Consider the following 16,888-nt stretch of genomic DNA (forward strand, 5'->3'; position numbering starts at 1 on the left):
CACAGGAAGCGGCGCAGGGCTCGCTGATTGGCTGCCGTTCTCTTTGTGTGCGTGCAGCTGGCGTCTGGGCTGCATTTTGAATGGTCTCGTGTTGGAAGGCGAAGGTGTCCATGGGCAGCACAGCAACAAAGGAGCCAGGATGGTGTTAGTGCACGTCGGATATCTGGTTCTTCCCGTCTTCGGTTCGGTCAGAAGTAGAGGTAATAGCGCCTTATTTACTGTCGCACGCGCTCGCGTCTTTGAGAAACGCGCAGATGTGATCAAAGGCTGCTGGCCTGGCGGAGCGTCGCGTATTTTCCGACACAAACACGGAGCGATTTGCTCAGTGGCGTAACATTAAAGAAAATATCCATCATATGGCTATAGCAGAAAGAGAGCGTGTTTTAATTCACCACGTAAGTCGTTATCGGGTCACAATTTGGAAAACGCGTAGCACGTTCCTCAGCGCCGTCATCCTTTGTGTCAGAAGCCATATGTAGGCTTTAATATAGAAATAACTGCGCGTTTCTGCGTATTTGTCTTGCGTACAGCTCCTCAGTGGGGCGCGTCAAACTAAAACGCTCTTGTTACAAGGTTTCAGCGCGATGCGACGAACGCCAGCCTTCGTAATAATATAAAGCAACAAAGTTGCACGTTTGCAGCGTCGACAGCTTTGGTGGCTTTTTAGCGGGTTGCAGTGTAGACAACGCGTTACGATCCGTTAAATTCCCTCACATCCGTTCCGCCGTGTGCGGTTTTGTTGATGAATAATTAAACATGGCTTCAGCAGTCAGTGTGCTGATGGGCAGCTGCAGTGCCACGAAATATCCTCAGCTGAACCTGCTCGCAATGTCAGCTTTTACAACACGCATGCATGGAAAATTGCATCGTTTTAATGTCTAATCATCGATCGCTGCTTGAAGTGTGTCTTTAATTCTGCTGTAATGGAGAGAAAAACACCTGGATCTTAAATCTCAGCTTAGCCAGCCATGTCTGGACAGAAAACAAGGTGCATCCATGTACAGTATCAATAATAATATTAGCAGAAATGCACCATTTTTATCCGCTCTGCACCGGTATTCATAATCGTGCCATGGTATGCATTTTATAGCCATGTTTCACCAGATGCATGTATATAAAATGTGCAATTAAATAATTAGTGGTTTATGCATTTTGTTAACACCAACAGTAGATTAGATGCAATGAGAGACATTTTTTGTATGCAATCTCTATATAAAATGTGTGCAAATAAATAACCGTGGTATATGCATTTTTCTGTCACCAGCAGAAAAAACAAATGCATTCATATATGTGCATTTGTGCAATAAATAAGAGTAAAATGAGGTTCATTTTGTAGCTTTACTACACCAGCATGAGTATTTAAAATGTGTGCAGTTAAATAATTTAACAGTATACAAATTTTACTGTCACCCATTAGCACCAGCAGAAAAACAAGTGCATCAATATGTGAAACATGTAAATAAAATGTGTGCAATTAATTATAGTAGTATGCATTTTACTGTAACAAGCAGAAGAGCAATGCATCAATATATTTGTGCAACAATAAGAATTAAAGTAATTTGAGGTGCATTTTGTAGCCACGCTGCACCAGCGTCTGTATTAAAATCTATGCTATTAAATAATATAGTAGTGTATGATTTTTACTGTCACCAGCAGAAAACCAAATGCATTGACATATGTGTGCAATAATAATAGTAATAATTTGAGGTGCATTTTGTAGCCATGCTCTAGCACCGATGGTTTCATTGATTGTGCTTGTATTTGTTTCTATTTTTTTCCTTGTTCCATAGTCTGGGGGCTGATTCTACATACCGCATTTTTTCAGAGCTCTGTTCCCTTCCATTGTGTATCTAACGATCACCCGCCGCTGCTGTGCTATAGCCTCTGCCTGCCCTGCATCTAGCTGTGTTGTGACTCCCTCTTCTCATTCCCTCTCTTTCCATCTGAAGACGACATTACAAACAAACTCTCACTCATCCAGTATATCCTCCTGTGTAACCGACTGCAGAATAACACTCTCTCTTCTCTAGAAGAATCCTCTTGTCGTCTTATTTTTAAATGGTCATTGTTGCTTTGACGAAAATAATAACTCATTGTAGCATTTAGCTTTTTTACGACTGTCATTGTGATTTGTCCCATTCTCAGTGTGGATAGACCAACATTTTTGCTGTAAATTTCTGTCAAGTGGATGCATTGGCCTCTCACTCGATCATAGCCGGGCTTGATCGACCCCTAAACACTGTCTGTCTTGTCTTCCGGGAAGGTGCGCTGTGCCAGGGGGATTTGCCACAGATTTGGACTCAGAAACTTACTAGAGAAGCATGACGTCCATTTTTCTTTTCTAATTATGTATGTACAGTTGGGATCGATAATATCTCAGACCCTTCGCTCTGTGAGTTTTGCCTCCCTAGGGTGACCCATTAATGATTTAATCAAATTAAATCTATACCGTCTTCCTTAAAAGGAGTAGTTTGCAGAAAAAAAATTCTGTCAGTACTTACTCACCTTTATGTAGTTCAACACACACGTGCTGTTATTTGTTTTGGTTAAAAATATATATATATTTGGAGGAGATTGACAGGACTCTAGAATGGAAAAAACACCTGTTTTAACTACTGTTATTTTAGTATCATTTAACTATTTTCAATGTTTTTGAAATATAAAAAAAAGTATTTATTTCTATTACTGTTTGGATTTAACTTTAGTTAGTAATTATAGGCCCGGTTTCATAGACAGGGTTTAGCCTAAACCAGGATTAGGCCATAGTTCACTTAAGACATTTTAGTCATTTTTATAAATGTGCCTTGGAAAAAAACATTACTGGTGTGCATCTTGAGATACAATAAAGGCACTGATATATTTTAAGATCAGTCAGTGCAAGTTTCTTTCAGTTGAAACCGCTCAGAATTTCATTTTAGTCTAGGACTAGGCTTAAGCCTTGACTGTGAAACCGGGGGATAGTGTTTCAGCTTAAACTAAACAAAAATGAGAAATGTTGCCAACTAACTGAAATAAATGGAAGTTTTTCATCTCAAATTATTATTCTATATGATTTAGCTTTCTTAACTAGTAAAAATGGTTTTAATAGTTTTAGTGAACGTTAATAACCGTGGTTTAAATGGCTCGTACACTATATTTCAAGTCTTCTGATGTCTTACAAGTGAAATGGTTTTGAAGGCCAAAAATGCAAGTGGTTCTTGAATGGAACTGAATGTCATTTCTTCACATGATTTTGGAGTTTTTGGTCACTCTAAGATGGCTGTTTAAGGAAAGCAGCTGTAGCAAAGATATGAAAAGGCTTGTTTTGACGGCATATGGGCATAGAATGACATGAGAGTGAGGGACTTCATATATAAAGACAAGTATATAATGTGTTTTTTGCACAGCCATTGTGGTATTATCTTCAAAGGTAGTATATATTGAGCTTCATTAATCCTCAAAGAGTAACATATGGATTTCAAGACTGTTATGGTTGACAAAGCACATTTTAGAAGAGCATACTGCTCACATGTGTGAAATATTGTGCTATTTGATATGCCAGTGTTAAAGGAATATTTCACCCAAAAATGAAAATTTGTTGAAAATGTACTCACCCTCAGGACATCACATAGATGAGTTTGTTGCCGCCTCAGATTTGGAGAAATGTAGTATTACATGACCTGCTCAGCAATGGATGCTCTGCAGTGAATGGGTGCCGTCAGAAGGAGAGTCCAAACAGCTGATAAATACATCACAGTAATCCACACAACTCCAATCTGTTGATTAACCTCTTGTGAAGCTGAAATCTGCATGTTTGTTAGAAACAAATCGCATTATTGTTAAGGCCAAAAGCAGATTTTTAAAGTCTTGATGTTTTGGCTTCACAAGATGTTAATTGATGGACTGGAGTTGTGGATTATTGTGATGTGTTTATCAGCTGTTTGGACTCTCATTCTGACGGCACCCATTCACTGCAGAGGATCCATTGCTGAGCAAGTGATGTAATGCTGCATTTCTCCAAATCTGATGAAGCAACAAACTCAGGCCATCCAAGGTGTAGATGAGTTTGAGTAAATTGTCAGCGAATTTTCATTTTTGGGGTGAACTGTTCCTTTAAAGATGACCTAAATAGTGTTTTATTTAAGAAAAACAGCCATCTTCAGCCCAGAAGTTGTCAAATTACTCTGAAGAAACAGAAACGAGTATCAAAGCGGTAGTTTATGGCTCTTGACTGGCACACTGCACCTGACCGCCACTCAAACCGACCCTCATTCATTCTGATTTACCCATGCTGCAAAACCAGCATTAGCCTAGGGCTACCGGGCGGCGCTCCTAGCGCTGTGCGAGCGCGAATGTCATCCACTTTACAGGGATCACTAGAACTGCACTGTAGAAGTCCTCCTAGTATCAAAATGTCTCTATTTCTTTGGTTGTGGTTCTCTGCCTTCTGTTCCTGTACTAGGCTGTAATGCATGACCATGTTTATTATTTTCCTCTTGATTTTGATTGTTTCTTTGTTTTGGAACATTGAACCGCAAACTCCAATGTATCTTTGTGTAGACATGTCCTGCTGTACTGACGTGTTGTAGCATACACATCTACCCATTGGATGCTGCTTCTGTTATGTTAACTTTATGGAGCATGGTTGGGCCTTGCCTTCGCTCTTTATTTGCATGGAATTATTATTATTATTATTATGATCACACAATTCCACTCATACTAATAATTTCCAATAAAGACTGTAGATTTTCCCCTAACCCTCAGTGTGCTCTCTGCTGATTTCCATGTGTCGTTCCCTCAAACCCCTCCCACTACACTCTATGGCCTCTTTGGCCCCTCCCTCGAGTCATCTCTGCTCCTCCCACTTGCCAGAGTGAATCATGGGAATGTGCACTCACAAATATGGAGGCAAAGTAGTCACTTCAAGTCTCTCACATCCCATCTGCATCTCACTATCTGACCTCCTGCATTAGTGAATCTCTCCTTCGTTCTCATTGGTTCTTCTGGAGAAACGGGTTTAGAGTAAAAATCGATACATAGTCAACATGAAGTCAGAAATGATTGAATTTACATGCTTAATGTGCATAATTTTGTCTTCTCTCCAATCATTTTGGTATTAAATGGCTTGTTGCATTTGGAAATACCTTACCGTTCAAAAGTTACAGCTAAGTAAGATATTGCTTTAAAGAAATTCATACTTTTATTCAGCAAAGAAGCATTAAAACTGATCAAAAGTGAAATTTTAGAAGACATTTGTTACAGATTTTCATTTTAAATAAATGCAATTATCTTTAAGAAGTTTGTTTACAGAAAATTATGAAGCAGCACAACTGTTTTCAACACTGATAATAGCCTAATATTTCTTGAGCAGCAAATCAACATATTATAATGATTTCTGAAGATCATGTGACACTGAAGACTGGAGTAACGATGCTGAAAATACAGCTTTGCGTCACAGGAATAAATTGCATTTTAAAATGTATTAAATTAAAAACTGTGAAATATGATCATATTAGTGTTTTTTGTGAGCAGAAGAGACTTTTCAAAAACATAACTTACCAACCCAAAGCTTTTGAACGGTCGAGTACATCAGATTATGAAATTAAAATGATCAATTGGTTTTCATGTTGATTGTAAGGTACCTCAGGTTTAATATGATTAGCTCACTCTAATGATGTTTATTCATACACACATTTTTTTGATGGTTTAAATGGATGACTAGTCATAGACTTGTATAGAATCTCTCATCACAGAGAATCGATCTGTTCATATACATGGTATTAATTATACAAAAAGCTGTCCCACTTTATATTAGGTGGCCTTAACTACAATGTACTTAGAAATTAATTATTTGATACAATGCAATTATTGTGTACATGTTTTTACATATTTAAAAATACCTATTTATAATTACACTGTTGACCCATCCCTTACACCTTAACCCACCCTTAAACCTACCCATACCACCAAACCTGTCACTAACCGTACCCATATCAGGCCATAAGGGCAGGATAAAACACATCTGAATAAGGTTTAATCTCAACAGAACTCATTCATTAAGCTCTGCTGCTTGACCTTTATGTCTAATGATGGAGGTCAGATGGTTTCTAGTCCATAAATGTCATAATCTCAGATAGAAGAATTCATGGTATACTAGAGACTCACAGTGTGCAATATACCAGACAGCGATTGCATCGCACTATTATTCACTGATCAATATTTTTGCCCAGGTTTGTGAGGGAAGCAGAGGAACAGGATCATTAGAATTCAGAGCGCGTGAACTGCATGCTCCATACGTTTCTGCTGATCTAAGAGTTTTGTTTGAATCTCTGGAGCCCTGGGGATTATTTCCCACTAAGAAAATTGCCGGTTTCTCCTCTGTTCTGTTCTCCAAAGGCGCCGTGAAATGAGATCATAACGGTTCCATATCAACAGTTTCTGCACTTTTGCACTCGTAAAATTCCATCTTGTCCTCCAAGTGCGAGTGTTTTTCCTTTTCTCCCGAGGCCAGAGACTTCCGAGCATTTCGAAATTTTCTCGTGACCTTTTACAACTCAATTTTGTCCTCATATTCACCTCAGAAAAAAAATGCAACTCAAAACAAACCGTTTCATACAAAATACTGCTGGAAATGAGCGATGCTGAAAAATCAAAACCTCAGAATGTAGTAAAGTTGCAATGGAAATTCTATCAATTATTGTAGAACACCAAAGGTAGTATTTTGAAAAATGTCTTGTTCTTTTGTCTATACAATGAAAGTCAAAGGTGTTCAATGTTTGGATTCAGTGTTCTTCAAAATATCTTATGTGTGTGCGTGTAGTAAAGAACCATACAGTCATACAGGTTTAGAACAACATGATGGCACAATATTCATTTGTGTGAACTGTTCTTTTAAGGCAGAGGTCAGATTCCAGCTTTTTTGCCATCACAACTTCACCAGTAGTGTGACGCTCTTCATTCTGCATCACTCAAACACAGATCGCTTTCAAATAAATGCTAAAGTATTTTCTTAAAAAAAAAAAAAACATTTATTTATTTAAAATACTTTTTTTCAGCAAGGATGCACTGAATTGATCCGTAGTGATAGTAAAGACATTTATAATCTTATAAAGGATTTCGGTTTCAAATAAATGCTATTCTTTTCTGTTCATCAAAGAATCCTGAAAAAAAAGTATCTCAGTTTTAAAGCAAATATTATCGATGTTGAAAACAGCTGCTTAATAAGAAATATTTCTTGAGCAGCAAATCAGCGTATTATAATAATTTCTGAAGGATCATGTGACACTGGAGTAATGATACTGAAAATTCAGCTTTGATCACTGGAATAAATTACATTTTTAAATATTCAAGTAGAAAAGAGCTATTTTAAGTAGTAATATTATTTCTGATTTTACTGTATTTTGATCAAATAAATGCAGTGTGGTGGGCAAAAGAGTCTCGCTGGAGAAACTAAAATCTTACAGACCTTAACCTTTTGGACAGTCGTGTATATATATATAGCCATGCTAGTTTCATCTCTTTTTCTGTACATATTGCAATTTTACTGTTTAAAAAGCATCTGACCACAAAAGTGTTCCAGAGATCAGTTTAATAATAAAATTCTATAAAGGTATTATGGCATCACCAAAGCAGGATCACTAAAACTTTTAAACTTACAATGTGTTATTTTTTTTTTAAGTGTGTGTGGTTCAGGTATTCAGGTGTGGGGGGGCATAATGTCCCCAAAAGCATAGTAATACCCCAAATTTTTGATCTTGTGGGGACTGATCTTTTTTTTTTTGTCCCCATGAGGAAAACCGAAATCATGCTACATATGCAAAAACTTTTCTGTGAGAGTTGTTTAGGGGTCATTTTAGGGTTGGGAGATAGAATATACAGTATGTACATTATAAAAATCATTATGTATATGGAAAGACCCATATAACATGGAAACCCAGTGTGTGTGTGAGCTGGACAGCTGAACGGCTGAAATAGAAGTTTGAAGAGCAGCTGTCAAACAGTCCCTCCTTCCCTCCCTCCCCCTCCAGTTCTCCCTCCCCCTCCTCAATCCCATCATTCCCTCCCCCTCTGTGTGTCCCTGAAACCCCCCACCTCTCCATCTGTCTGTGTTATGTCCGTCACTGAATCCGTGTGACTGCTGAATCAGCCGGGTCCACTGTTAGGTGGCCAAACCACCTTATTTTGGAACCAAGTGATTTGCTGTGAATGTGAGACTTCCGCATCATTAGCCACTGTAGGCAAATAACTAGAAAAATAACAGTACAGTAAATAGTTTTTTCTCATAATCATGACTTAAGTCATAACTTGGTCTTAAAATTAATTTTGACCTTTAAAGTCATAATTTCTTCTTTTTGTCATAATTTGACTTTTAGGTCATAACTTTAGACTTTTTTTATTAGGGGCCAAGCCCGAAGGGCTGTAGCCCCTGTTGTTTCTGTATGATTTATTCTTTTCGTCCAATGGGAGTCTATGGCAGCCCTATGAAGGGAACATAGGAAAATGATGAAATTTGGCATACTTGTAGTGATGGCCATGGATAGTGATCTGACCAACTTTTAGGTCTCTAGGACCAACTCTATAGCGCCACCACCAGTTCAGAAATTCAACATTGAAATGGTAATAACTCCTGAACCCCTTCATGCTGATTACATTCAATACCATACATTAAGACTCCACCCATTACAGTAGCGGCCATTTTGAAAAGTACAGTATTCTGTCTTTTCGCTAATACTTCAAAATGTATTAAATTCTTCCCAAAATTGGCTCAGATAATCTTTGGACTGAGCCGCACAGAAATGTCTGAACAGATTTTTTTTATTCATCTTTGTTCAAAAGTTATGATGTTGAGAACTTAACGAGGTCGACCCAAAATTGGTTCAGAGGCTGTATCTCGGCCAAACTTTGATCAATCAAAACAAAACTTGGTACGCTTCTTCAACACCATGATCTGAGGGACCATGCCAAAGTTGGGAACAGCACCACCTATGGGTCGTGAGATATCAAAAATTCACATTTTTGCTTCTAACTTTTGAACAGTCAGTCAGAAAATTATAATGTGTCTAATGGATTCCTTGGGTCATGCCGAATCGGAGGATGTCAATTTTGCCAGGATTGGCTGAACCACAAGTCCACCCTTTTTAAATTTGTCATAAATTGCAATATCTTTTGAACCATTTGAAATATCTGCGCAAAAATCTGTAGGAATCATGAACACGATGTTCTGGAGGTACCCCGGAAGAATGAAGACAGCGCCACCTAGTGTTCCAGAGATATAACGATTTTTGCAAAAACACATAACTTTTGAAAATGTTGTCCATTTTATGTCGTTTCGTTCCCTGGGTTATGCCGATTCTGACGATGTCTCATTTGACATTTTCCATTAATGTACTTGTCAGCCATATTGAATTAAATGGAAAAACTTATATATTTATAAATGAAAAACTTGTAGTTTATTGCTACTCCTTCAAAATCTGTCCAATTCTTCCCAAAATTGGCTCACATGATCTTTGGACCGAGACGCATAGAAATCACTGAACAGAATTTTTTTTTCTGTATCCTTTGATCCCTTTGGATAGGTCGATTCTGACAATGTCTCATTTGTCATTTTCCAACATTGCGTCTGTCCGCCATATTGAAGTAAATGAAAAAGTGTTTTTGCTATTCTTCCTACAATTTTTTATTTTTTTTTTCCTCCAAAATCTGATCATACAATCTTTGGACCGAGCCGCACAGAAATGCCTGAACAGATTTCCTCTCGGAAGTTGACCGTACCTGTGTTCGTTGTCTTATGCTAGTAATCTTAGCATTCTAATTAGCTACTGGCTAAACAATCACCTTTATGTTGAATGTGACTCTTCAGCTATCGAATTAACCATAAGTAGTGTTAGAATTAACTTAACTTTGCGTGATACGCTGGTGAAAATGAAGAACTTTTTTTGTCAGCTCATTCTCACACCTTAACCAATCCTAGGCAGCCTCTTGACTGTGCATCAATTCAGTGGCATGCTCTGCTAAGCCACTGGTCCTGAACCTTTCAGGTCGTGGGTTCGAATCCAGGGTGGCTCATGCCCAGACCGCAACCAGTACCGTGGCCGGAAGAGACGTTGCTTTCGTTTCGGACGTTGAATTTACTGTGCGCGTTCGTCTTTAATCAGAAACGCGTGTTTGTTTGTTCGTTCTCATCTGAACTTCTGTTCAGTTTTGAACTTCTGTACTGCCGAACCTATCGGTTTTTTCAATGTACTTTCTATTTCTGCTGTTTTTGTTCTTCCCACTCTGCGCCGCGCTATGGGCCCTTCGGGGGCTTGGTGTCCGAATCGCTGCTTGCAGCTATATTCTCATAATTGTTTTTGTCTGATAATTTTGACAATTTCATTTTCTACTTCGTATATCATAATTTTGACTTATAATTATGACTTGCTAGGTTATAACTTCAACTTAGTATGTCATAACTTTTGGCCTTTTTTATTTAATGTTTTTTTTTGTCTGATAATTTTGACTCATAATTTAGATTTATCTCATAGTTAGGATTTCTGTCATACTTTTTGACTTTTAATCTCATAATTATTTTTCTTTGCATACATAAAATAGGCTTCCAAATTTATATTAAAAATAAGATGGATACATTCCGTCTTAAACAAGCTCTCCAGACTGACACCATTAGGTCTAGTATATTTCGCCTGAAAAAACACTACTAATCCTGACGGAACGGGATCAGTTAGATCTGTGGTAATCCAGATAAAGAACGAGTTGGGCTGTTAGATCCAGCAGGTGTCACAGCGTAAGAATCGTCAGATGGCTTCAGTTAAATAAACAACAGGTAATATTCTCAAATGCAAGACATCAATCAGCACGGCCTCTGGTTCTGCTTCATGTCCGGCTCATAAGATACACCATCACTAACACTTACAAACATTTACTATGGTTAACACCATTTCTATTAAATTGCCATTACTCCAGATATTATTTCTTCTATATTACATTAGTAAAAAATTACATTGAATTTAAAAATAGTAAATTAGATTTTAATTAAATTTTTATTTTTGCCTTCATTTTTTTGTGAGTGGCTTATACCAAATTATAAGTTATTAAACAATAAATTTTCATTTTAATTTAGTTTATTCTATTTATTTTCATGTTTTACTGATGCCTATCATTAAATTATATATTTTGAATAGTAACAATATTTGTTTAGTTGGTTATTTTTTTATTATATTATTATTATTTTCTTTATTTTCATGTTTTATTGATGACTAGCATAGTAACAAGTTTTCTGTACTAACAATAACGGCAGTAAATGTGGTATTCTTGCAGAAACTATTGTTACCATGGTAAATTTTTAAAAAGTATAATATATAAATATATGAAAAAAACATTTAATTTACTTCTGAAAAGATTTATAAATGATTTTACACAACTGCTTGTTTCCTGGATCAGGCTAAATATGTGAAACCTTTTTACATTTAAAAAGCCGTGTACTACAATGGATGTCACAATGTCATGTTAGGTAAATGGCATCCAGTTATTATCTTAGAAATAAATGTTTATTTTGCATATTGAGCACAGCATTCTGGACCATAGCCTTCTTCATCTTGTCGCTGATCTCTTATGGGTTATTGCTTGTCCCGTACAGGAGCACACTTTAGCAGGCACCAGCATAGTCATGCTACCTCCTGCCGGCATTTTCACCTGGCTGCTACGGCAACACCGCTGCCTGCTGAGTTCCCGCCTCCTCCCCTCGCCCCGCCTCAGTACCAGGAAGTCCCGCCCCCTTTCCTACCTCAGGCCTTACAGCAGCAATACCTCATCCAGCAACAGCTACTGCAGCGCAGGTAAAAACACACACCTGTGCACGTTCAGTTATATAAAAGTTATCTTTCTATAAGGTAAAAGACAAAACAAGGAGAAACGAACAAAACAATTGATAAATAAAAGATCCATTCTATTCCTCATACTGTCGCATCGCTTCAGACGCACACAGGAGCGAGTCCCGCTGAACACTCATCGGTTACGCCCAGGATATGAATATGCTCCGCCCCTCCATGTCCCTCAGCCAATCCCACAGCAACCCAGATACCTGGCAGAAGGCACTGATTGGTGAGTTCTGCAAAATCATACGCATACAAAGCAGCAGTAAACTATCGAAACTCATTTCCATCATCTAATCAGTAATTGACCTATCGGTAAGCCCCGCCCCCACCCTTAGTTACTGTCACACACTGACAAACTAACAGACTTGCTAACTAACGATTAGTGCTGTCATAAAAGTTTTTGTTTACGTGTGTGTATATTTATGAAGGCCTATATATAAATACATACACATGCATGTATATATTTAAGAAAAATGTTTGTTTTAAATATTAAATATACACTGAACAAAATTATAAACGCAACACTTGTTTTTGCCCCCATTTTTCATGAGCTGAACTCAAAGATCTAATACTTTTTCTATGTACACAAAAGGCCTATTTCTCTCAAATATTGTTCACAAATCTGTTTAAATCTGTGTTAGTGAGCACTTCTCCTTTGCCGAGATAATCCATCCACCTCACAGGTGTGGCATATCAAGATGTTGATTAGACAGCATGATTATTGCACAGGTGTGCCTTAGGCTGGCCACAATAAAAGGCCACTCTAAAATATGCAGTTTTACTGTATTGGGGGGGGTCCGAAAACCAGTCAGTATCTTGTGTGACCACCATTTGCCTCACGCAGTGCAACACATCTCCTTCGCATAGAGTTGATCATGTTGTCCGCTCCTCTTCAATGGCTGTGCGAAGTTGCTGGATACTGGCAGGAACTGGAACACGCTGTCGTATATGACGATCCAGAGCATCCCAAACATGCTCAATGGGTGACATGTCCGGTGAGTATGCTGGCCATGCAAGAACTGGGATGTTTTCAGCTTCCAGGAATTGTGTACAGATCCTTGCAACACCATTGCAACATGCTGCAACATGAGGTGATGGTCGTGGATGAATGGCACAACAAAGGGCCTCAGGATCTCATCACGATATCTCAGTGAATTCAAAATGCCATCAATAAAATGCACCTGTGTTCGTTGTCCATAACATACGCCTGCCCATACCATAACCCCACCGCCACCATGGGCCACTCGATCCACAACGTTGACATCAGCAAACCGCTCACCCACACGACGCCATACACGCTGTCTGCCATCTGCCCTGTACAGTGAAAACCGGGATTCATCCGTGAAGAGAACACCTCTCCAAAGACGCCATCGAATGTGAGCATTTACCCATTCAAGTCGGTTACGACGACGAACTGCAGTCAGGTCGAGACTCTGATGAGGATGACGAGCATGCAGATGAGCTTCCCTGAGACGGAAACTCCGAAATTCCTTGGTTATGCAAATCGATTGTTGCAGCAGCTGTCCCGGTGGCTGGTCTCAGACGATCTTGGAGGTGAAGATGCTGGATGTGGAGGTCTTGGGCTGGTGTAGCTACACGTGGTCTGCGGTTGTGAGGCCGGTTGGATGTACTCCCAAATTCCCTGTGCATCTGATACTCAACTCAGCATTTGAAGGAAGGGGCTTACCAGTAGGTCAGTTGTTGAATTCAGGCTTTTTGAAGTGACGTGACATAATTTGTGCTCTGCAATTAACCTATTAAATTAATGCACACACACACAGCAGTGAACACACCAGCAGTGGGCAGCCATTTATGCTGCGGCACCCAGGGAGCAGTTGGGGGTTTGGTGCCTTCCTCAAGGGCACCTCAGTCGTAGTATTGAGGGTGGAGAGAGCGCTGGACATTCACTCCCCCCACCTACAATCCCTGCCGGAGCTGAAACTCGAACTCACAACCTTTGGATTACGAATCCGACTCTCTGACCATTAGGCCACGACTACCCCCCCCCCCCCTTAATTTTTTCCCTCATAATTGTAGTTTCTAACTCAGTTCAAACTTTTATTTTATCTGAATTTCTTATAAATATTAAAGTTAGAAACTTGTAATTGCAAGTTTACATCTCGCAATTCTGAAAAAAAAAATTTCTCACCATTTTGACCTTTTTCCTATGAATTCTGAGTTTACATCTCAGTTCTATCAGTTTTGTTTTTTGTTTTTTTACAATCTTTTTTGCCAAAATGTTGTTTTTGATGTTGTTTTTAAATTGCTTTTAATAAAATTAAAATGTGTGCTTTTAGGGACTTAAGCGTGGACGCAGGAGTGCCACATCAGTTTTCACTGCACCAGATCCCTCAACCCTACCAGCATTACCTGGCCTCTCCCAGAATGCACCACCTCCCCAGGAACACCTCCTCTACCCAAGTGGTAAGTGTGTGTGTATATGTGTGTGTATATATATATATATATATATATATGTATATGTATGCACGCATACATATACATACATACAATATCATATTTTATGCAAATATAGTGTGTATATAAAATATTACTTTATTTATTTATTTAGAAGTCTTTTATAGTAAGTGCAAGTGTTGAATGTGGTCTTCAATGTTTAAGTCATGTATGCTGTGTTTTCTGTAGGTTGTCCATGATATAAGGAATTATCCATATCCACAGCTCCACCTGCTGGCGCTGCAGAGCTTGAGTCCCAGCAGACACTCGTCTGCTGTTCGAGAGAGTTATGAGGTTAAACACACAGACAGATGAACAGTAACTCCCATACATTCATGCTTTGCTCTGTTTAACTCTGAATCTATGATCTTGTGCAGGAGCTGCTACAGCTGGAGGATCGATTGGGAAGCGTTAGCCGAGGGGCCATACAGACCACCATAGAGAGATTCACCTTCCCCCACAAATACAAGAAGGTACATGCACAAACTGTTCACATTCACACTTTCATTTTCATGTACAACCTACAGTTTTCTGCTGCTTACACACTTGTCTGCGTTTGTGTGTGTGTGTAGCGGAAGCTGCTGGATCTGAAGTTATGTGAGAGCGAGGAAGAGTCGGATGTGGATGAGAAATGCACCATTTGCCTCTCCATGCTGGAGGATGGAGAAGATGTCAGGTAGTATATAATAAAGACAGATGAAACTGTACACTGCCGTTCAAAAGTATGGGTCAGTAAGATTTTTTTTGTTTTTGAAAGAAGTCTGTTTTGCTCACCAAGTCTGCATTTATTTGATCAAAATACAGTAAAATCAGTAATGCTGTGAAATTATTACAATTTAATTAAATTTTTGCAAATAAAAAGTTTGCATCCTTAAACTACACTATAAATGCTACAAATTGATTATTTTACAATCAATGACAATTTGATATTTTAATATCTATATACTGTTATAATATTTTTGATATTTTGTCTTTTAATTTTGTATTTTCAGGTTTTCATTTTAGGTTTAGTAATTTTATCATGTACATTTGTCTTTTTTTTCATATTTCATTTTAGCTTAAATTCATTTATATTTCAGTTTTAGCAACTTTAGAACTTCAATTTAAACTTTTTCCAGTTCAATTTTCATCTAACTTTTTTTTAATTGTATTTCAATAGTTTTTTTTTACTTTAATTTTAACAGTTTACAAAGGAATATTCTTTTTATGTGCAAATATTTTTCTTGGAAAAAGTCAATTTGACCTAAAAACTGTTACATTTTTACATTGTTGCACAAACATTTTTTTATCTAATAGTTATCTTTTACTTTAATAAAAGCTATTCTTATTAATCAATTCTAATTAATAAAAACTTCTTAATAGCTTGAGTTTTATTTAACAATAACAATGCAAAATACAGGATGCCACTACTAAACACCACAAGAACAGAGCATGTCAGAATACAAAATGCAATATGCTAAATTGCAGTTCTACTCATCCTAATAAACCATTTCTCTCTCTCTGTTTTCAGGCGGTTACCCTGTATGCATTTGTTCCATCAGGCGTGTGTGGATCAGTGGTTGGCCACCAGTAGGAAGTGTCCCATCTGCAGAGTGGACATCCAAACACAGCTCACCCCCGAGAGCTGAAACACACCTGGCGAAATAACACACATTAACAAATAACTCGTACACACACATGCTCTATTTCACTCTTATACATCCACAGGCATTTCCATCCATCCACACACACACACACACAACTGTATATTACCTACACACATGTATGATGAGCCATCCAACACACACTCACACGCTTTACTGAGCCAATGACAATAACTGACACTACACACTCACACACACACACACGTGCTGGTAGAAACTAAAGGGTCTTTCGCGAGGAGTGATTCTGTTTGTAGGGAAATGGTGTGTGTCCGTAGCATGTGTGTGTGTATTTGTGCAATTCCTTAAGCCATGAACTTTACTAAAGACCCTCAGCTTGCATACAATACACACACACACACACACTTACACACTAAATATAATATATACACGATGGCGGATAAGACACTGTCAAATCTAGCTGCTGGAGTGTGTGTGTGTGTGTGTCCTCTGTATTTCTGATCTGCAATACTGCTTTAGTCTTACACACTGGAGCTACTTCGGCTTGCGTGTGTGCGTTTGTGCGCTTGTTCACCATTTTGGTGCGCGTATGTGTTGATATTTTCATGGGTTAGCAGTGCACGACGGTGCATGTAGAGAAGCCAAAAAAGAACACGCAACAACAAGAAAAAAATATGAAAACACAAAAGCAACTCATTTCAGAGACAGCAGGAGGAGGGCTGTTGTCTTACAAAAAAAAAGTAGACGGAGAATGTCGTGATTGGTGGATTCGTGTAGATAGGCGCAGTAGTAGTTGCATGCATCTGTGCTTGGGTTGTTGTTTCAAGGTACACCTGGAAGTGTGCGTGCGCGTATGTGCGCGAATGCATGGATGTGTATTAGCTCCTTTAAGCTGTGACGATCCGTAACATTATCAGACTCATGTAGCGTGTGCGTGTGTGTGTGTGTGTGTGTGCACGAGAGAGACCCTGCCATGACCTTTGA

The 16,888-nt window shown here is 38.5% G+C and overlaps 1 pseudogene across 1 annotated transcript; it reads left to right on the top strand.

The window, feature by feature from the left end:
* The first annotated feature begins 110 nt into the window (after positions 1 to 110).
* On the top strand, positions 111 to 16,561 carry LOC306862644 (E3 ubiquitin-protein ligase ARK2C-like; annotated as a pseudogene). Its single transcript, XR_013786089.1, has 8 exons — positions 111 to 200; positions 11,612 to 11,810; positions 11,950 to 12,075; positions 14,147 to 14,273; positions 14,493 to 14,597; positions 14,681 to 14,776; positions 14,876 to 14,979; positions 15,814 to 16,561. The product of XR_013786089.1 is annotated as an E3 ubiquitin-protein ligase ARK2C-like (transcript).
* The last annotated feature ends 327 nt before the right edge of the window (positions 16,562 to 16,888 follow it).

The sequence above is a fragment of the Barbus barbus genome (assembly GCF_936440315.1).
Source record: "Barbus barbus genome assembly, chromosome: 43".
Taxonomy (NCBI): Eukaryota; Metazoa; Chordata; class Actinopteri; order Cypriniformes; family Cyprinidae; genus Barbus; species Barbus barbus.